At 44.5% G+C, this 22,536-nt stretch overlaps 1 long non-coding RNA gene across 2 annotated transcripts in view; it reads left to right on the forward strand.

The window, feature by feature from the left end:
* Positions 1 to 2,081: 2,081 nt before the first annotated feature.
* The window catches only part of LOC105431750 (uncharacterized), a 164,076-nt gene continuing 143,621 nt past the window's right edge, over positions 2,082 to 22,536 (forward strand). For both annotated transcript variants that reach the window (XR_016138859.1, XR_016138858.1), the window contains exons 1-2: positions 2,082 to 3,764; positions 9,128 to 9,253. This is a non-coding gene — a long non-coding RNA (uncharacterized LOC105431750). The remainder of the gene's footprint in view (positions 3,765 to 9,127; positions 9,254 to 22,536) is intronic.

Below are 22,536 nucleotides of genomic sequence, written 5' to 3' on the forward strand. Positions count from 1 at the left end.
GATTTAAAAACGAATCTGCGTTACGTCTGTCTCGACCTGACGTGGGTTAAACGGCTGCCGTCGGAACAATGTTTGACATCTCCGCTTTTCCGGTTGACAGGAGCTGACTGTCAGCTACTGTCACGAAGATGCTTCCGATAAGTTTTGCCGAATTATCACACGTTTCTCTTTTATTTATCAATACTTTTTTTTATTTATCAATACTTTCGCGTTACACTGCGATTGTACGAGGTATTTCGTAAGAACGCAATTCATTCCCGGTTATCACACCATAGCTATCACCAGACTTATTTAAAAATGATTTTTTTCTCAGACGCATATCTATCATCACTCACTTGTTATCTTATTTCCTATAAAGTTACATACTAAGATCAATTTTTTATTTATTTACATTTATTTTCATATTTTTAGCAACACTATTCGAACTGTAGAAGTTGAGTTAATTTTATGGAATTCCGACCTGACACGTTTTCTACAACGGAAATACTTATTATTCGTATATTATTCATTTCCGCCGTTGCAATTCAGATATATTTTCAATAATTTTTACAATGACTCGAGATATTACATTTTCCCATTTCATATTTCTTTTTTTTAAATAATTCTTGTCAATATAACATCGCACAATACATTGTTACTAAAGCGATACGAGTTTTAGTAGCAATTTAACATCCTGGATGTGATTACACGATTAAGACGTTCGATATCTAAACATTATCGCGTCCGTTTCGAAAAAGAACTGCGCAATTGTTTCTTGTTAGCGCGTTTATACATCGCACGATGTTACTTTTTTTTTTCTACTAACCGCACGATCGTTCTTGTTTTATTAAGGGCATCAGGCATCAGGATCTTATCGCGTCTAACATCACGGAGTTTCAAATCTCTTGCACGATCTTCTTATCACTGTCGCGATGTCGTCGTTTTTTTTTGTTACGCGAATCCGTTTATGATTATTCCTTGACGTGAGCACATTTAGCACCAACACAATCACACCTGTCATCGTTGATATCACCACACGATCGAGAACGTTTCCTTCGCGCGGAGCGCAAGTAATCTAAGGGAAAACGGCCCGCGTAGTCAGACGTCGGTGAGAAAAATCTGCGAGTGTTTCACTAAGGGAAAAACACGCCGTTTCTTTCGAGCGCGCAACACGTTTCTCTACTGAAAGTGCTGTCGCGGCACTTGCCTAGTTCCGCGTAAAACTGCATAAATTCCACTTTCCGAAAGGAAGCGTTTTTTTGTTTCTCCGTCACTGAAACGCGGGGAAAAAACCGAGACGCATTTCCATTTATCTTCACGCGATGAATAATCTCGTTTCCGTCCTTTCTCTCGTATCTCAAAATCACGAAATAAAATGTACTATAAAAAAAGAAGAAAAAAAGAAAAAAAGAAAAAGAGAAAATATTCTTTACCGAGACGGCGAGGATTTTCACACCCGTTGTTTTCTTCTCGATTCGTGCCAAAGTTTCAATTTCGAAGAAATAATTCGGGCGATTGAGATGAATAACAAATGATTGACAGCTCGAGAAATCGGCATTTATTTCGCGTGCGAGTGAAGAAAGCGGATCGTTGTGCGAGTTCACGGAACAAAAAAGAACTGAAAAATGAACGAGGAAGGGTTATGACGTCTCTCCCTTCGCTCGTGGATTATCGGTACTCACCTGTTTGTCGCGCCGATCCCAAGGAGACAAGTTCGGAGAGGACGAGGACGGGTAAGAAGACGTTCACAACATCGGCGCACTCGAAGCCGGCAGGTCGACGACGATCCTCTTCGATCCTTTCTCACTGCAAGCTCTCGCCCGAGCTTTTAACATCACAGTATCTACAACGTCGAGTCGCGGTCGTTAAAAGGTCCTCCCCCGGTACCTTTCCTTCCCTTTTTCTTTTCTTCGGTCGCGAAACTTGCTTTTCCCGTTTTTACTTAATAAAAAAAATGAAGAACCGAACTTTTTCTCTTTTTTTTTTTTTTTTCTAAATATACGTTAAACAAATCGTTCCTTTTCTCGTCCTTTTCCTCGGCTCGCGCGCGCGGCCCCGGTGCCTCTTTTTGCGTGGGGGCTCCCGGCCTGACGAACGTGGCCGATCAGCGCGCGGGTAGAGAGAGCTTGGGCTGCGTGGCGGAGCGCGAACTTTCGGGCTTGCGGGCGCACTGGCGCACACGGCACACTCGCACCGCGTAGGCGGAGAGAGGAGAAGCTCCGGCGGATGCTGTAAGCCGAAGGGAGAGAACTACGCGCGCCGGCCAGCGGCGGAGCAAGCCGGTGGCCCCTCTTGGCCATTTTGCCCCGTACGGTGGCGCCTCTAGTGTACGCAATCGCAAGCCTCGCCGCTGTTTCTCGTAGACGCGTAGTACGAGGAACGAGGACGGCGCTATATCGCCGGCGAGAAATCGGCGGTACAGGCGGTGGGAAACGAACAAGAGAAAGAAGATCCGCGCGTCGGCCAAAGAGAAGGACCGGCGAAGCGAGCGGGCGGACGAACGGACAGACGGACGCACGGACGGACGGACGAACCGACCGACGGGGACGGAGGCGCGCGGAGGGTTGCTGGCGAAGGGTTGACGCGGGGGTTGCTGGTGTGCGAGATACGACTCGCGCGCCGAGCGAGGGACAGAGAGAAAAGTGCCGCGAGAGCAGGACCGCCCCTTGGCGCTGGTTCTACGCGGGAACCCGACCGCCTGGAGCGGTAAAATTGAAGATTTATGCGAGACGCCGTTTACGTCGATTAACGCTACGCCGTGCTGCCCACCCCCGTGCCCGCCCGTAACTTATTTAAGGACCACGGAATCGCGCGTTTTTCCGCGGAGATCCGGGTTCGCGCGTTAAGCGCGATCGCTGCACGCTCGGACGAGGACGCCGAACTAGGTTGATCTCTCGGTATGTTCGATCGTCCGATCGACCGACGCGATACAGGGTCTGTTCTTTTTAGAGTTTAGAGTTTATCTTTCTTCTTCCAGTATAAGAAAGAAAGAAAGATAAACTGTGAACTAGTACAATCAGTTCAGCCAAATAGAACAAGTCTACAATATACGAATCATTCATTCGAGGGAATTAGTCGTGGGAGCCTTCAAGTTTCCGTTTCGAACCGCGCTTTCGACATTAAACGCATAGCTATACAACGACGACATATGTACTCGTTTAATACAAAGAATAATACCTTTGAACGCGAATCTGAGACAAGAACGTTATGTTATTTAATGCAAATTGCATGGAAGAATAAGGTGAGAAGAGCGGAGCTTCATACCGGAAAAAAGATATTCAATCGTAACGTCTTACCCGGGGTGACGATAACTTCGTCAGCGCTCCTGAACGAGTCTCGAAGAAGACGTCTCGAAGAAGACGTCTCGAAGAAGACGATAGTAACGGGAAAATCGGCGGTGCGACGAGGAAGATCCTGATCGTGTAAGCTCGCGACGGAATTGCCGTTGGTGGACGTACAGGCGCGGGGCGACGGGCAGGATCGGCGGGGGTGAGTCGCGTTCGAAAGAGAGAGACGGGGCGCACCATCCCTCTTTTTCCGCGGCCCGAGCGCGACGAGGAACGATACGAGCGCCGCCGAACTCGTTCGAGACGCGCCGGACAGCGATCCGTAGGAGGAAGACGGAGCTTGCGGAGGCTACGGAGAAGAGAGAAAAGCTCTGCGCGCCGGAGGGGTAGCACAGACGGAAGTGGAGGAGATGGCGAAGGGAGCGAGAGGAAGAAAGAGAGAGAAGGCCCCCCCCCCTCTCCCCTCCGCTGGAAGCTGACCACCGACCCTCTGCGAAGGTATACGAGAAGAAAGAGAGAGACAGACGCGCGCGGCGAGGACAGGTGCGAGAGAGCGACCGCGCTTTATCACACCGACGACTCGCCGCGTACGTGTGAGCCATGCGGATACCACGAGGTGTAACATCGGTATTTCCAAAGCGAGATGGTGTGCGTCTGGTCTATGCGTATGTATGCGGTGAGATAGCCCGAACGCGCGCTCACCTTCGATCCGAGAATTTAAAAGTCGACACTCAAAATCTGGAGAAGGAAGTTTTGCGATTTCCTCGAAATCTTACTTCTCTCGTCTCTCGAAACGGAATTCGAAAGACCGAGGTCGGAGAGATTGGAAGATCCTTCTTAAAGGAGCAAGCTCAATAGCTCCGCGTCCCTCGCGCGGGATTGTCCGAGAAACGCTCGATGTTACACCGATCCCGATTTTGTTCCTTTTTTTTTTTTTTTTTTTTTTTTCCTCCTCTCTTGGTCGCAACGCGCAACTTACGAAACATCGCGAGACTCTCGTGTAATTAAGCGTGAATAAACAAGCGAGCGGACCTATAATTTAGTCGGTCAGAACGGAAGCGGTGCGAGCGAGACGGTGAGCGTGTGCTCGGTCATGCGCGATCGCCGGCAAAAGAGAGGCTCTGCTACCCTTTCGATACGCGAAACGAGGACAACGCGCAACCTCGCCGCTTGTATCGCGCGCGATGAGGCGCCCCCGTGCTTGTGGTGGTGGTGAAGCGCCGGCGGCGGGGTTGTGGTAGTGCCTCGAAGAAAAATCGCCGTGAGTCTGTAGACGTCTGTACGTGCGTACTAAGGGGTTGAGGACGGCATGTGGTAGTTGAAAGGGTTGCTGGACAGTGGCGAGCTCCTGCTTAGGTGGCCAGCGGAGGAACTAACGAGAAAAGGGGTTGGAAACTGCCACCTTTGCTCTAATGATCGCGCTTTATATATGCTCTGGTCCTTCCATAGCCGATACATCAGCTTGATAGATATCGCTCAAAGACGTGATGCGTTTGATTACTTTTGAAGAATTTTATACATGATTTTATACATTTTTTAATTTAAGACAGAATGGAAGACACATGGAAGAACATCAACATTATCATATCAAAGCAATCGTGTTTGCGCAATCATTATGTTACGCTAAAATCTAATTATTCACTCAACATAATTATTACGCGAAACAACATAAATAATGGAAAGTTTAGAATAAAATCACTAATTAAGAGCCGAAAGCTTTTTCTTGTATTTTCGAATTATAAAGAGTAATTCGTATGAATTTTCTGTTTGAACTCTTTATCGTACGTTGCGATGCATATCAAATATTAAAATTAACGTCAAAAATGAAAAGCTTATGAAAACGCGAGAGAAGCGTAACGTTCTTGTGACAATGTTTGATTTTATTTTATTCACCGCACACGGCAATTATTTAAACTAAATTTATAAACTACAAATGACAATTTTTCTCAAAGATTCGATCTTTCGAGATTAAAAGCGATTCTCTAATAACAGAGGCAATACTTTTATCTCGATAACAGGATATAACACAAACAAATTGGTTAAACTACAAAACTACGTATGCTTGATTCTGACCTGCGTCTCAATGTTATATCACTTTTTACACACTTCCTCCTCCGCCCCGTTTTAACTTCAACCTCGAAAAGCCCACTTACCCAATCATACCCCAATCTACCGCTGGCTCAGCGGCGGCGTGCAAAACTCTCGATCAACCGCCAGTATTTTTATCCTCGCAGTTTTTAAGGTCACTTGTTGCTTCTTACTATGCTAGTGCCGCGGGAAGAAACTCGCCCTCTTTACGAAGACCACGCTCTTTTTCTCGCGGCGCACCGTTAATAATTACAGCAGCGCGGGTAGAAAAGTAAAAATTTTACCTCACGAGAATCTCGAAAGTGAATCAAATTAATAAATAAATACGAAAATAAGAACACAATTAGAGCTATTTAGTAGATACAGATTTCTTCATGAGAGCTAATTTCATTAATTTATTGCTGTAACAAAATATCTTTTGCGTTAACAAAATATTTCAAAATTGCCATTGCGTTTATCGATAAATCAATTTTGGAGTTCTTTATTCCTTTTATTCCGTCAATAGCGTTTTCTCTAATGCTGTAAAATTATTTGTTGCATCGCTAATACGCTTTACACATCAATTAGAACAACAACGAATCTCTATCGGGAAAGGTCAAAACGCGTTAGCAGACTTTTCCACATGCAGCATTTAGCGCGTATTAACGAGGAAATCGAGCTGGGCAGCGCACGCTCGTTAACCCTCTGTAATAATCGTGTCTGTATTTGACAAAAGAAGAGAACAAGTAGAAAACGGACCGATTATAATCAGGAAATGCAACAATCGCATCCATTTTTAATCGACGAAATCTCCTTCCGCGATACATCTCTCCTCTACCTTCTTTTTCTCTTCTCGTTTGTTTTTCTTAATGCAATCGCAATGTTTGCATTCCGGTTGCGCGCAATTGCTCGAGCTTTCTTGGCGCGGCGATACGCATCCCTCACCCAGTTTCACCCCTTCGTGCCTTCGTTGCAGCTGCGCACGATATCCGATCAGTGTGGCCAGTATTTTTATTCGTAGATTTTAAGGTCACTTGTTGCTTGTTTAGTTATGTCGGCGTACACACGCGCCGTCAACACACCGGCGCATGGATCGGCTGGAGCGCGCGCGCGCGCGCGGGCGCGCGTGAGAGAGAGAGAGAGAGAGAGAGAGAGAGAGAGAGAGAGAGAGGGAGGAAAAGAGAAAACGCGTAAATGTGTGTGTGTGTGTGTGTGTGTGTGTGTGTGTGTGTGTGTGTGTGTGTGTGTGTGTGTGTGTGTGTGTGTGTGTGTGTTCAACGGCGGTTCCGCTCTGGTGTATCGTAATGCACGTGGACAAAGCAATCCGCCGACATGTGTTGAGGATGCTACATGCAAGCGCGGGATTGTGTACGTGGCATCGGACCGATAGGTGGACGCCCTGTCGATTTCATTTCCCCCCATCGGACCGCCGGATGGCGAGGAGGTGCGCCGGCGGGGTTGAACGTTCCACTATTTTTTTCTGGCTTTTTGCTCCTTTTTTCCGGGGCGTCCGGATTTCGCGTTGCGGTTTTTTTGCGCAGCTTTCGCTACTCGCGCGTGGTGCTCCTACCCTCGCATTCTCTCTCTCTCTCTCTCTCTCTCTCTCTCTCTCTCTCTCTCGCTCCTCTACACGCATTTTACTTTTCTCTCTCTCGATCTCACGCTCTCTTCTCTTTCTCTCTCTCTCGATCTCTCTGTCGCGTGCCACGTTTATCGAAACATCCTAGTCTCTCTTATCGCATTTCTTCTTTTCACACTAGTTTTCTCTCTTTCTTTTCCTCGTCGACTAGTTCCATCTCACTCTATTTTTTCTGGCTTTTGCTTTTGTTTTTTGTCAACCACCGTTTGCCGCGTTGCGCGTTCGTTTTGTTTAGTGAGTTATGTCACGGCCACCAAATCGATCTTCGATGTCTGAATACGTGCGATCGGAATTACGCTTGTAAAGCAATAAGAATTATAATATCGAATCTTACATTAGAAACTTAGAATAGCTCCTCGGTAAAATGCACAATTACTACTTTAAGCTAATATCATTTGATCTTCATTCATATAGTATTGCAAATAGCGTGTCAGATTTCAAAGGTATACGATTTTTGCATACAATATAAAAACATAAAATTTACTCCTAGAGATTTTATAAAAATTATCTTGTTAATTTTCGATTTATTCAATGTTGAATTATTCGGTATAGACTTACTTCTAGGTTCGCGCACGGATGTACACCAAAGCAATAGCGCAATGACAAGAAACGTGTAGTCGTGCACGCATATATACACACACACACACACACACACACACAAAATCGAATACATGCGCGGAAGCGTGGTGGTTGATTTGCGAGCGTCCAGCTTCCATAGATCGGGCAGATCAATGGCATCGACTCCCTAGAGTCAGTCTTTTCTCCCATCCTACTCCATCAAGTTGTAATGTGCATGTGCGTGATCCGCTAGAACTGAGCGACTGACATATTCGATTCCGATTATCGAATGCGCGTTGTCGTAAACAGGTGCAATCGGGAAGCCTTAAACACGGCTTACCGTTTAACAGTCATTCACGCAGTCAGTTCAATGATAAATGATCATCGAGTCTCTCGATATTTCTATCTCACTATTTATCGAGCGCGGAAAAATGTTCCTCAAGTTAACGATATACGACTATTATATGATAACTTGTATAACTTGTACTTCTCATTTTTATTCCGGCACAAAATTTGCAAAGGAAATCTAACCTCGAACGCAGCGATGCCGACTTTTCCCTGAAAATACAACGCGTACTGCTCGAGAAATTCAGCAGACTACTAAAAGAGAATATGATCGATAAAACACTGAATATTCTATCGTTGCTATTCAAGCAGCAAGAATATAAAAAAAAAATGCCTCGTATTCTTGGACATTAGTTCACTATTCGAGTACTCGAGGACAATTTCGCGATTGCGATTTTCATCGCGTCGACCAGCTCCTTACGACGAACCTCTAACGCTTCTGAACTATCGCTCGAGTTTGCGGAAAAGTCTAAACTCGATGCTGGACAGACAAACGTACCGACGTACGTACGTACGGACGGACGGACGGTCGGACGGACGGACGAATTGGTGAACCCGTTGCTGCCGGTGACAGCCACGGTATTAGCATTCCTGCCCGGCCAACTTCATACTCAATGATATACCACAACGAGAAGTGCGTGTACGTCCCGTATATACACACGCGCGAGGCGAGCTGAAACGTATACGTACGTATGTATGTACAGTGGTGGATTCGTGGCCGACGAAGGATATTGGGGTGCTTTCGTACTCGTTTCACCATAATAATTCGCCGGCATACAAGTACAGGCGTACCGTACGTTTGCACGGAAGTCTGCTACGTCGGGGCACTGAAAGGTACCTCGGTTCAACTTCGCGCTACCCCCTCCGACCGCTACCCTCTTTTTCTCTCATCCTCCGCAACACTCCCCCCCCCCATCCCCTGCCTGTCCCCCCGCGCCGCCGCTATCCTTGATGCTCTTCTGCTTCTCGCTTTCCTCCACCTGCCCCTCTTTCTCCCCGGCTCCTGAACTGCAATGGTCAAACACAGAGTCGCTCCTCCGCTCCTCCACCTTTGACCATTCGAATTAAACCTTTTAACTGTCGCATTGTTTTTGATGGCTCATTTTCTCCCGCGAAATTGTTATTTAAACTCGTTCCCGGTTACGTCGGGCGACCGGCTACTTTCGCTCGTTTCACTTCGCTCGATCACTTTCACTCGTAATATAATATTTTTTACTCGTTTTAGTAATCCCTTCTTCCTTTTTCTTTACAGGTCTTTCGTTCGTCGATGTATTCTGGCAGGAGCTCGCGGAAAAGGATCGGACGGTACCAAGGCGGAAGAAGTGTTAAGATCCTTAAGATAGTATTGTAATGCGATGCAAATAAAAAGGAAAAGTCGGTAAGTCTGATTAAATTCGCAAAGCGCGGTACAAAATATATCATCTGTCAAAAAGCATTTGCGTAACGATGTTAGTTTAAGTTTTCGTGTATCCAATTGGTTGGACCATGTCTCTGAACACTAACGTGTCAAGCCTCGTAACTGTAGAGACGATACTTGAATAGTGTCTGGATTATATTAATTTTCAATGTACATACAAGCAACTCCGATTTATGATAGAGCCGCGAAAATACCGAAAGTGTGCACAACTCATATTTGTAGTGCGTTGCGACATGTATAAAATTTGAAGCGCAGCGAGAACGGTGGTCAACACCATCGTTACGCAAATTCACATTGCCGAAACCGTCGTTGAAACTTGCCGCTGCCGTCTTCACCGCGGTGCCATCATCGTCGGCGAATCCGTGGAAATTTCGGCAATGAGTTGTCCCACGCTTTGTCCCCACGGACCTGTACTTGCGGCCTAAACCGAAGCGAATTGCGGCTGGGTATGAAAGCTTTCAGAATAGGCCCGGGTTTGCTATATTAGCCCGTAGTTAGATTTTAGTTTAATGATTTCCGCCGGACAATGTCCGCGGTAATGGCGTCCGAATCCCGTCCGCCTCGTTCTACCCGAGCACATTCTCCGAATGGTTCCGCGGCGTGAACCCGCAACACGTTCCTCCACGCACTCAGGCACGCGCGCGCACACACGTGTGTGCCGTTCACCATCGCGGAATGCATCCGTAAGTGGCGGCACTTATTGACGTTCGCGCGTCCGCGATCTTAACAATGCAGATTGAAGGTACGCTTCCCAGCGCGGGGACAACGGACAAATCCGGTAACTATGACGACCACAATTGTCGCTTCTGGAGAACTTGCTTGCGTTACGCTCGTTCAGAAATGCTTCAAACTGCCAGTCTCCACGTCGCAAAAGCGGTAGGCTTCACTTTACATCTAAATAACGCGCGACGAAAATCATCGAACATTGCCCGGAACGCGAAGCGTTCCAAAGTGTTCGAGTGAATACCCTTCGTTTCCTTCTTTTTTTTCTGAACTTGCATCGTGATTTAAACCGACGTTGAGTTTCTGAAAAACTTCGAAAATCTTAATAAATTTTTATTTCTAAATCTTTAATGATAATAATAATAATAATAATAATAATCTTTAAATCTTTAACAGATGTAAGAAGTAAGTAGAGATCATAGAAGCAATTTATCTTGTTTTTATTAGTTATCTTTTACATCATCTTCAATCTGATCTACTTTCGAGATCTCTGAAACATCTCTTAGAACAGTTACGGTCGCGTAACAGTCACGTGTGTGAAAAGAGCCGTTGGAACTATTAAAAGGCGGACGCTTTAGCGCCACGAAAGGATATCCGGCTCTTTAAAAGAGCATCTATCTTTCGTCAACGTCTTCGCTACGGTGAGTGAGCACCCATGCACCCATGGGGTCTCACTTCCTTGTGGGGCCCCCTACAGGTGCACCCCGTGTCAAGAACACAGACACGCAGGCACGCATCGCGCTTACTCCCTCGTGCGGCGCGCCTTTAACGCATGGGTGGATTCTCTCAACTGACCGTCTTGCACGCACGATTTCCGAGTCGGTTATTTCTTATCTTGCAAAATGACCTAACCGTCCGTACTGCCACGTGTAACAGTTTTACTGGTCACGACTCGTGTCTGTAGATAAAATTAAAATAGTTCTGCAACCGATAAGAAATCGTTGCAATTGTTGTCTTACCTTCGATGACAATTGGAACGTATTTCTTTATTTCAATGATATAAAAAAAACGGGTAAATAAAAAAGCGGTTTTCCTTATTAAAGAGAAACAAAATCGGGATCGGGAAACATCGCGTTTATGTCCACTTCATTAGGCAGATAAAATTTGCATTGTATTTTAAATACAATAAACAGGTAACACTGCGGCGAACTGATATATCCGCGTGGCGATTGGTTTAAAGTGGTTTAAAGGGAGGTCGATGGTATCGAATTCTCTTTTTGATGCACAGCCAAGAATATTTTTCCTCATAATACCCAAGCGCAATGCACAGATAACAGATTAATATTCAAACAAATAAATATTTATTTTGCAATCAGGCAGCAACAGGTAGCAACGTAATTAAAGCGTGCAGTTTAAACATTATTTTAACAACGTTTCCGGGCACTGACAGGTATGCGATAATTATTGATGGCAATTAGAGGTGTGCGGTAATGTGGGATTATGCGGATTTATAATTTAATCGATATCATAAAGTGATATTTAGTTTTTCTGTTTTATACAACGAGATCAGCGGCCACAGAAAATTTAACTAAAGCATCAGGCTTTTATTGGAAATTATAAATCGCACACGGCCTGTTGCACATTCTGTTTAATTACTCGTATAACGTTAAGTTTGGCTTGCGCAGAGAGGAGTAGTAGCTCAATTTGCTGTTTCAACGAATCATCAAGAATAGCTATCTTTGTTCTCAGATCTTTATACAACTATGTTGCTAAGTAATTGTATGCGGAAGTCTAACGGCGCGATAGACGGCACGATAATTAAAGGGTGTGTCAACGTACAAAGAGTATTTCAGAAGTTGCACGCTCTTTCAATTATAAATTATTTAGTAAAGATATTATGAGACGCAGAATTTTTTATTTTCAATACAATTTTATTTTTAAATATAAAAACTTTTAATCTTGCTTTTTCTTCATCTCATCATTTTTCTAAAATTACATTTTACAATTATATTTAAAACTGAGATAATGTTAGCATCGAAATTATTACTATTTTTTTTTTTACTACATTTAAATAGACGTATTAATAATAATAATACAATCCTCCTTTACGTTATTTGATCCAAGTCGTAAGCTCTCATTAAAATAGAGTAATAATTAAGAACGAGGTCAAAAGCTTTTCTCTACATATATTATAGATTCAGAAAAGTTTAAATTACATCTTTGCTCTTTCTATTTTTGTTTGAAATCTCATCGAGATTTGCTGCTTTGACGCAATCCGCGTGCACCTTTTTAATTCATATCGCAGAGGCCTTTATCCCTCCGACATAATCATTTCGAAGGCTCTCGGCCTTCGTAAAAATATGAAATAACGGCAAACGCGCGCGTTGCATGTATTCTGCAGGTGTCTTTTATGTTCTCATTACCGGCCGAAATAAATGACTTTATGGCACAAAGTAGATATAATCGTTTGGCGGGCGAGTACCTTTTGTACAATTGCATAGTTTTAACAATGAGGGAAAAAGAGACTGGTTTGTAGACTTGTCGATCCGCGACCGAATATAGATAAATGTAGGAATTATGTATGAAATATGTATATAAAAAAGTATACATTTTTGTTAATGACGAAACGTTTCTCTACACCAATTTCGGATGTAGATTCAGGTAAACTCAATCGAGTTTTACACGCGTATTCACTACTGTTAGCGTCTAGTCTACCAGATAACCATAAGGGACAAAGATTCCAATCAAGATACGGCTACTTGTTTCGAAACAACAGTATCTTAGAACGGTGTTATCATCGGGAGACTATCTTTATTCGCTATAACCTTCGAGATTCGCCACATTCACGGCCTAAGGGATATTCAAGGAATAACAAACCTGGTCCTCGGACCAAGAATTATCGCTGCGCGATTAAAGCGTTTGATTAGCGAACGATTATCCGAAAATCTCGTATATAATTATAATTATTTAATTCTTTAAAAGAGATTTAATCGATCGATTCTCCAAGATCACAAGTTTTTACTTTCAACAATAAATATTTCAAGCTGTTAAAATTTTAATCCAACATAATTTTAATATTAAAAGTGGTATAGATATAATATTAAAATTACGAATATGTTATTATTAAAAGACTGCATCGCATCATGTTTCATCAATTGATGCAAAACCGAAAATAATTACAATCGGCGAGGATTAATTTAGATTACGCTAATGCGTATCGTTTATTACTTGGAAATCAAAAATACAAACGAATACCATTGATAGAGTGCTTTTTAATTAAGCCGTCTTGTAAATTGCTCTCTGTCGAGTTGGCACAGTGGATCACTTCACGCTAATTTTTCGCTGTTAATTACAAGTATTTGTTTGATTATCGACACCGTGGCGAGTCAATAATAAAATCACGAACCGCGTATAATTGTTTTTGTGATCATGAACATTTTGTCAATTTCAAACGCTGCCACTGTGATTCGATGCGCGCGGTTTCGCGAGTACTCACTTTAATCGGCGAGAAAAATGGTGGGAGGGGATATAAATCGATGGAAAAGCCCAGCGTGAGCGGGAAAAGTGTCGGCGACACGCGAGCGTACAATGAGATATTAATACTCCCATTTGGTTTCGATTTCCTGGAAAAACGTTTGATGGAGATAAAATTACCGGCAACAACGGTACAGCGCCACAATAAATCAACCGCATACCCACCGTCATTTCCATTGTATAAAATCCGGCCAATTATGCGGACTCGATGAGGATCGTATCGATCATTATCTTTGATTTCATTAACGATGAAATTTAGAATGAAAATACCCCATGACATATTTTGGAACATTAATGATCTTCATGTGTATTTATTCCCTCAGGACTGCTAAACGGAATCTTTATAATTGAAAAGCCTGTGTTCTCTGTGAATAGCAAGTTTAATAATTTACCGTAAATATCTCTAAATTAAGAAATTGATTCTGGGAATAAAATATTCGAGGATAATCTTCGCAAAATTAATTACAATTAATAATTGCGAAGAATAAATTCCGCGAAAATAGAATCGCGCTTGTCGAATGAATTGAGGAATAATCTGTCGACACTATGTATTTCAATTATAAGAAAATTAACGATTCTGAGCGTTCTATAATTTCTCGTAGATGCATCGCGCATCTCTCGACAATCGTTCCGTTGGAACATCGCGTCTTCGTGTCTACGATTCGCGATCAGCATAAACCTTGCCGGATCCGTGACACAAGTTACCATGTCAAACATGATCATGCTTGGAGCCTAATCGTGGCTTGTCCCACACATGAGTGCGTTCGCACTCAATAGGGTCACCGTATCAGTGGGTCGTGTGCCACCATGGTGCAGGGACACGCGGTGGTTCACCCCCCGCGTGCCGCACCCTCTGATAATAGCATTATGATTCGCCTGATTGTGGAAATAAACACGGGATCGCACGGGGTGTAACGCACATGTATACATGTGCATATGTATATATATGTGTGTGTGTGTATATATATATATATATATATATATATATATACATATATATATATGTACACACACACACACACACACACACACACACACACACACACACACACACACACACACATACATATACGCACACACACGTGTGTGCGTATCGCACGTGGCGAAATGCACGCGCACGGACGCAACGACTCGAACAGTTCATGCCGCCGGTTAAATACGATGTGACAATAAATTTCGTACCGTCGATCGGCTGGTCGATCGCATCGTCGATAATTACAATCGTGCGATTATCTCGTCTGTGAGCGGTAACAATGCTGTGGTATAATTCGCAGATGATTATTTGTGCAGTATGCGTTTCATCGAGAATCACATCGTTGCGTTGACAGAAGACATTTATCAACTCCGTGAACAATTTTATTTACATGCACATTTAATTGAAATCTTCAACGTTCTGTGAAACCTGACTATGATACAACCTGGATTACCTCAATTATTTTTGAGCCTGCTTCGTGAATCTAAGGAGCGAAATTATTAAACCATCCTAATGTTAAATATTACATAACAGGAAATTTAATTTTAATGAGTATAACTTGATAATTTGATCATACTAGTATCCTCATTAAAAAGACATCGGCTTTATCTATGGATCCTGTAAAGGTATGCACCGTTTAACACGGAATCAAGTTAAAACGTTAAAATCTTGAATAAAGTAAATATATATATATATATACTGATGTGAAATCTAAATTCCTCAATTCTCGAATCAAACGCACGAATGCACAAGTAAAAAAGTTTCGACAAGAAGAAAGCGAAATGTCATTTTAAAATATATGTTTATTTTCTGAAGACTCTTTAAACAGACTCTTTATTATTTATTATTTATTTATTTATTATTTATTTATTTCTTAATAAATTAAGAAATTGATTCTGGGAATAAAATATTCAAGAATAATTTCACAAAATTAATTACAATTAATGTGTACACACACACACACACACACACACACACACACACACATTGCGATTCTTATAACATAAAATTAATAGTATCGCACGGTGTCGTTATGCTTCGCACGCGTTCTTTCGCTACGTGGACGTCAACTATGGACGCCAGGATTCCGGTGATGATCGGCGCTCGCGCGGAGCGTCGAAGGCGCGAAGTCCGCGAATATTTCGTAGGGCGACATCACGTTCAACAGGCGTCTCGGTGCGGGGGCACGTGCGTTCGGGCTGCCTCAGAATCTTCGGTATTTGATCGGTATCGATGGCGACCAATACGCGCGTATCGGTGTACATAGCCGGCGCGCGTGAACGTGCGGGCGTGTGTTTGTACGAGAATGTGCTCCGGCTCGTGTATGGGTAACAGGGTCACTGTGCCAGCAGGACACGAAGGGGTCGTGCACCCCCTCGTCCCCGATTGTCCGAATACGTAACAGTCTATCGGCACTACCGGTGTATCACGTTTGGTGTAGATCGATCGATCGGTCCATTGATCGCGTTGCGTGCTTGCTCATATACCGACGCTTTACTATCTATAAACACTATTGCGCGAATTCACTGTCGCTTTAGGTATGCGTCGACCATTAATTATCAAGGCAGATAACATCGGCTGCCAATGCTAAATCGGTGTAGTCGGTGTAATATGTAAAAAGCCAGCGGACAAAAGTCGGAACCATTCTGTTTCTTTCTAAATAGCGGATCGCGTACGTTTTGTCCCGGCACAATTACCAATTACCAATTTAATAGCGTAGACCGTGATAAAATGAAAATATTAAACTGCATTTATAGATAGTCATTTTATTTCCATATTAATTCAAAAGTTCGCCAGTTGTCGGCTAGCAAAGCATTGAACTCGGAATTTTTCGACACATTTTGACCGTTAAAACGATTGCGTTATCAACTCCCTAGGGTCCTATTAATTATTCCTGAACCCGCAAAGTCGTCTGTCTGTCGCGTGACCAGAAAAGGGTGTGGCTGTCATCCGGATAGTCGCCGAATGTATTAAGACACCACGCAGCGCTCACGTGAAAGTAACATCGAATACATTTGCTTACGCGAACCAGAAGAAATGTGAATTTACCTTCCATTTCCATTTCTCCGTTATGTCATTTCGAGTTATCGTGAATACACGCTTGTACATTCTCTAAAACTCTCGATTGTTAATTATTAAACAACCTTCAATCCCTTTCGGCGTGGTGAAAAATGCCGCATAGTGCGCCGCCGCATTCTGTATATCTATTTTTCATTACCTTCCCAGTGTAATTAGAGTACATTTCGGTCATCCTTGCGCGAGGCAATTGTATTACATTTCTCGTAGCGACCGAATATAATTATTTTTACAGCGCACCAGCCTGAGCCCCGTAACGGTGAATGCGGCCGCTAATGATTCCGTGGCATATCGGCACGATATACGAATAACAGCCGACGAGCTTGCCAAAAATTCAGACGCGAGTAATACGCTATTGTTTTCCGCCGAGCGAACGGAGCGTTACATCTTGTTCGAACGGCGTACGATAAAAGAATCCATACGTTGCGAATGATTGTGGACGGGCGGATAATCGATGGTCAAACCCGGCGCAGAGAAGACAATTCACGGGCTTAGCTGCGTAATAAGAGACCAGTGTTTTTGGCTCGGTATGGGACGATGTTGTCCGGCCGCCGGATCACCGTGCATGGGGATAGAACGTAGGTGAAATGAGGGGTGAAGGGTGTCCAGTGACGATAGGTCGCCATGGCAACCGACTGCACCGCCTCACCACCCCGTGCATCCCCCATGGCTGCAGTCCGAGTTTGCGAGCGGAACTGCATCCTGGCAGAATGGGCAGAGGGGGAGGACGCGACGGAGGCACCCTGAATTTCGATGGATAAGTGCGGAGGCAACCGAGACGGGGTTTGAAACGAGGGAACGGACAGTCACCCCTGCGAATCTATGTCTAATGATTATCGCGTATCCTCGGTCCGTCAAGATCCCCCCCCCCCCATGGAATTTAGCCTTTCGCGTTTCATTAAAAATATCAAAGCCTCATCGAATCCAGGAATCCCTCGTGAAGGCTTATGGCGGAAGAGTCCACTTGGAAGATCCGGAATTATATCGTAAACGCGCGCGCACCGCGCTACTATTGATAACGATTAATAATTATCATCATAATTGTTAATCGTTAGCTGTTTTCGCTACGCGCCAGCTGAAAAAAATAATCAAGTACAGTCTTTGTAATTTGCGTAAGGCAAATGTATGCATGTGCAAAGTGCAAACGCACGTCAATGGGGTTAATGGCACGAAAGAAATTGATAGAGAGTAACGCCTCGCGCACAGACACGCGATCGGAGATAGTCAAATAACGACTTTTACTCCGCGGCGCGAGCAGCGTAATGGTCACTCCCGACGAATCTCCTTGAACGAGGCCAATCGTAGCCATTCCACGCGAAACACACGGCATTAGGACTCGCCCCGCGTACTGATGGACGTGCACGCGACTTTGAAAGTTTTTCGCGGGAGGGGGTGGGATATACCACCACGCGGGTACGGAAGGCGCATTACATTATTTATCTTATTTATCGGAGTTTGTGCCATTTTCTGATCTGATTCGGCGATAGCGGTCACGTACGGCCGCTTGGCGCCGGAGACAGCACACAAGGTGGCGTGTCAGAAAATTATTATATGCCTTACTTTGCCGTCTGTCTGTGCCGAGTGAATATTTTATTAATTCCATAAAGCGTCCGCTTCGGCTTATGCTCGTGCGCCCCCGAGGCCTCCATCGCGCCGACGAACACACGTCAAAAATGCCAAATGCCCTTTATTCAAAGCAGTGCTTCCGCGGGTTATAATTGCCCTAAAGCGAGGCTTTCGCGTTGCTAAAAGCGGATGATAGCTAACACGTCAGTAAATCAATCGCGCGTATAGGAAGTTTTTGTTGGAATATATTGCGACATGTTTTAATAAATTTCGTCGGCACTCTCGCTCCGTGCTCGCTACAGAGAGATCTGCACGAAAAATCGAACGGTACCAATATACATAAGAATAAATTATTATTTCCGTTACTCCGACGAATAATAATTTTGATCAAAGTGAAAATGTTTTGAGGTACGGTCACATACTAATTGGAAACAAGACGATAAAGGAAACTGAAAGTTTGATGACGCGGAATAAGGTACGCTCGGTGTCCTTAGTTTCGAGGGCCTAAGCCACAAACTATGAATTTATGCAAATCGAGATAAGACTGGCACGTCTCCATGACCTCGGCCGAACCCCTCATGGCCGCCGGGGTTACGTAGTGGCTTACAGTTCGGACTTCATGCCCTCCGTACGAACCGGACTAGTCAAACGGTCCGAACTATCCGCGGACTTAACCGACTGTTAAGTTCGACTTGAGTTACTCGCAAGACCGACCCCATGTAATCCGAAGGATCTCGGCGAAATGCCCGAAATGTATGATTGTGTAAGCGCCACGCTCTCTCAAGTTGCAAAGGAGTCCCGACCCTCTCAGCGGTATCGCGGTTTGATCAGGACAGACATCGGCAAATAATAAGCGGCAGCCGAGAAGTTGCCGGTTGTCGTAGTACGCGGTGTTGGAAGTTGAACGATGATCGTGATTCTAGAACAATTTGCGCAATCGAGCCGCGACGTCCAGATAGGCATGTATCAATATTTCGATGAACTAGGTCAACGCAAAACAATATATTTTTCGGGTCATTGGCATTTAGTCGATACGTACAATTTCAAAATACAATACTGAGTAACAGGAGCGCTTGCTCCGTATTCCTTTTTCTTCAGGTTGACTATTTGGTACAATTCGGGTCAATCGATTTTATTATAATCATTCTAAATGGACAATATAATTCTGAAAGTGAAAAAGAGCCCAAACGGAAAGATGAAATATTATTTATAAACGTGCCTTGCTGCTTATACCGAGATCTTGTATAAAATTTTATTGATCTAGAAAAACTTTACTGTAAAGGCTTTGGATCTCGTGCGATAATGCTCGTCTTGATTTCAAACTCGTTTTTCTCGACGCGGGTGGCGACCGATAGTATCTTCGTGAATATTTCAATGCGCGCTTAATCGCTACGATTCGTCGACGGAATAAAAAAAAAAATATATATATATACATATACATCTAGTCCCGGTTGAGGTCCCAAGGAAATAACAAATGCAAGAAATCAATTTCGTGGCAAGATAGCCGAGGCGGATTCCGCTTCGTGCATGTGGTAGAAACGTCACGTGTACATGTCCGTGTGCGATGTACGTCCGAGGCGAGACCCAGGCTGAGCCGGCGATAAGATCGGTCGCGTGAGCTAGCCTAGGGGTAGTTTGCCCCAAATGGCTAGTCCCATTTCCCTCGTCTCTAAGTAGTCGGGTGTTTGTATCGTACGTGTCGGCGCGCCATCGCCTCCCCGGTATTCGCATTCTCCTCAACACCGACCTGTCCTCGTCACCGTCACACTTTACCTCCCGCCACCCCTCCGCCACTCGTCGGATCAGAGCCCGATAACGGAAAATCACTAGCGCGCGCGCCCCCGATGCCACGGTCGTACCTGACAAAGCGTACGTTTAAACGCTCTTTTTGCCCGCACGTGTCGAGCGGAATGACAAGATGAACGATAATTTTCGACTACGGTGATGTCATCGAAGCTGCGGAATATCCGAATATCCCCGTCGTCGGTTCCAAATCCTTCTCGACTTCTCCGACCGTTCATGTCGGACAAGACGAGCGCGAGCGTCGTCTCGAGCGTCCTCGAAAACGCCATCGCGATAAAGTAGCGCCGGCGAATAGTAATCTGGCGACAGTTTCATTAACGCTCTTCCGGCGGATCCGAGGATCGAGGATTTGGGGCGGAGTGCATGTGCCAGGCTGCAGCCTACCGCCTCCTCCCCCTCGTTTTCCTTTCGCAAATCGGCTCCGGTACCTCCCTTTCTCCGTGCCCGGGAGCGCTTTTGGGCCATGTGAATCCGGCGGACAAGTACCCACCTGAAATCCTGACGTCCTGACGTGGCACTGCACCGCGCGGTAGTGAGAGATCGCGTTGCAGAGCCGGGGGGCTGCAAAGCTAAGCTCAGCACATTGCTGTGTGCCTTCCGGCTTACGGCCGATAATGTTTTCATATTGTGGCGACCGCGCATGTTCGTGTGGCATGCCGCCGGCATTACCTCGCTCCTTGTGAGCTCACGGCTGATCTTGCCCGAGAATGGGACAGGTCGGACGCGGTTCTTCATCCTCCTCTCTTTCTCTCCCCCTCTCTCGTGCCGCTATTATACTTCGCTCATCTTCGTGATCTTCCAGCATCCGACGCGATCCGCCGCGAGAACGTGCTTAAAAGCGAACTGGAGGACTCGCTGCGCGGCATACCTCGTCGGATGAGAACTTAAAAGGAACCACGAGGAGAGACACTCGACTCGAGTCGAGGACTCGCCTTGACTCGCCGTTTGTCTCCGGCCCTCTCTTCGTACATCCTTCCTCGCTTTCTTTCTTTCTCTCTCTTTCCTTTTTTTTTTTTTTCTTTCTGAAGCACGGCTTTTCGACGCCGGGATTTTGCGCGCCGACCCGTCCTTGCTGCGCGGCCTTGACACTACTTCGAACGATGCTCATCTCGTACGCTTTCTCTTTTCGAGCGCCAAGTACGTCATGTAACTATATTCAGCACGAAAAAGGATTCCTCCGATCCGGACGGCTGTACTGATTCATTCGAGTCTCGAAGAATAAATAAACCTCGCGTGATTTCTCGGCGCGCTTTCGATCAATCGATCGCAAAATTATTCCGGAGCGTTTCTTTGACTAATGGAAGTTGGTCATTGTACGTAAAAAAAAAAATATATATGCGAGATTGTATGCGCAAGACACATATATCTAAGACAAAAAACGCGCGCATGAAATATGACGGTACGCCATATGGCAATTAAGCTGGGACATGATAAGGGACAGCGAGCAAATATTTGCAGGGTGACGTCTTTCTTCTCTGGCAACCGATTATATATGTATAGAACTGTTTTGCCTTATCGATGTCGTAGGCGTAGATTTACGAAAATTAAAATGTGAAGCACGAACGAATTATTTGCCTAGCGTAAGCTTCGATAAATCTATGGAGATCTTAACTGCTGATTGCATTAACAGTAAAATATTACCGACGAAATAAAGAAATTGTACAGATAACAAACAGATTGTAGCTTTCAAGATTGTAGCTGATAAAATTAAAAAGCATAAATTTAAATGGAAATAGTAAACTGTTGCACGACTAACAGGATCATAGAGAAATTTTAACAGAAGCAGCTCGCACGTCTTTTTGCTTTTTGAAATGATTGTCTGACGTGTTTCTTTTCTGACGATTAAAGATATGTGTACGTCTGTCTTTAATTTGTCAAGAAGGTTAGATTTCTATTAAAACACTGCGATGGTCAAAGAGCACGTGCGGTCCGGCGCAAAAGAGTTGGGGCGCTTAACTTTAAGCCGGCGCTAATGAGATTGGAACACGGCGGAAATTTTGTATAACGAACCGAAGAAGCTTTTGGTCTTTGAATCAAAGTCTACCTACTTTTCAAATTTACAAAGGCCACGGCCCCTTTCGATGAAATAAATTCACGGCAGAATATTACAGAGAGAAACTTCTCGAAATTTCGCGAGCTCTTATTAGCGCCGGTCGTACTAAGTACAACGAACAAACTGTTTTGCGTTTTCCAATCTTCCTGTCATGTTTTTTTAAGGCGCATTATTTTTTTTTAATAAAAGACGCAGAGATACACGCGAGATATCGGGACGCATGCGTGCGGGGGATTTAGAACGCGATACGGCAACCATGACAATATCTTTATGTGTCATTAACTTATCCATCGTAATCTGGAGACATGGAAAGAAATCGTTCACGAGCGATTCCGAATCAGCCATATGGCGGGTTTCTGCTACGGGCTTATCGAAAGATAAGTCGATGCTATTAAACCACCCCAGCGGACCCCGCGCACCTGTCCTTCGCACGCCACGTAACATGTCGAGTCCGGTGGGATTTTTACTCCGTTCTGCGGATACACCGGCGGAGTCTTTTTATCGAACAAAGGCTCGCCCTTTAACCGGGTGTACGGTAAACCGAGATAGGAGATAGTGAATTTAAATGTCCTCGAA

Source organism: Pogonomyrmex barbatus, unplaced genomic scaffold (genome assembly GCF_055798465.1).
Source record: "Pogonomyrmex barbatus isolate J1 unplaced genomic scaffold, ASM5579846v1 scaffold18, whole genome shotgun sequence".
NCBI classification, from domain to species: Eukaryota; Metazoa; Arthropoda; class Insecta; order Hymenoptera; family Formicidae; genus Pogonomyrmex; species Pogonomyrmex barbatus.